Here is a 753-nt window from a genome sequence, read left to right on the forward strand (position 1 = left end):
TCCGATCACTGTCAGTGGCAGGGGGCTTCTTCCTGCTTTCCCTTTCGCCTCCCTGCATTGTGCCTACATATGCAAATTAACCGCCATCTTGTTGGCAGTTAACTGCCAATCTTAGTTGGCAGTTAATTTGCATATAGCCCTGATTAGCCAATGAAAAGGGTAGCGTCGTACGCCAATTACCATTTTTCTCTTTTATTCGTGTAGATATAGAATAGTCTCATCTCATCAGTTGATTCTGTTAGCTATTTGAAATTTGGCTGCCCTAAAAATCTTCTCAAGAAACTCTGGCTACTATTAATTTTTGATCCTCATCATGTAACTGTCCCTAGAAACAATGAATTCTTCAAAACCACTCAGTTGGAGAACAAAGACAGTATGTTTCAGATAGTATAGGAAATCTTTCAGCTCAACAAGTTAAGATTATAAATAAAGTACTTAAAAGAGCAATTGAGAAAGAGTACACACAGAAGATATTTTTTAAAAATCATAATCTCTTAGGTATAATCTGTATTGCTGATCCCTTTTCTGCTTTAACCCACCAAAAATATCATTCCAGCAAATCTCTTCTCTCCTGCATAATTAATTTTCCCTCTTACTGGATCATTCCAATCGGCCTATAAACATCTACATGCCGATAACTCACCTAATCAATCTCTCTCCTCTCTCTCTCTCTCTCTCTCTCTCTCTCTCTCTCAACCTCTCTCCTCCACACACACACACACACACACACACACACACACACAATCAAAAACC

The sequence above is a fragment of the Myotis davidii genome, unplaced genomic scaffold, assembly GCF_000327345.1.
Source record: "Myotis davidii unplaced genomic scaffold, ASM32734v1 scaffold496, whole genome shotgun sequence".
In the NCBI taxonomy this organism is placed as follows: Eukaryota; Metazoa; Chordata; class Mammalia; order Chiroptera; family Vespertilionidae; genus Myotis; species Myotis davidii.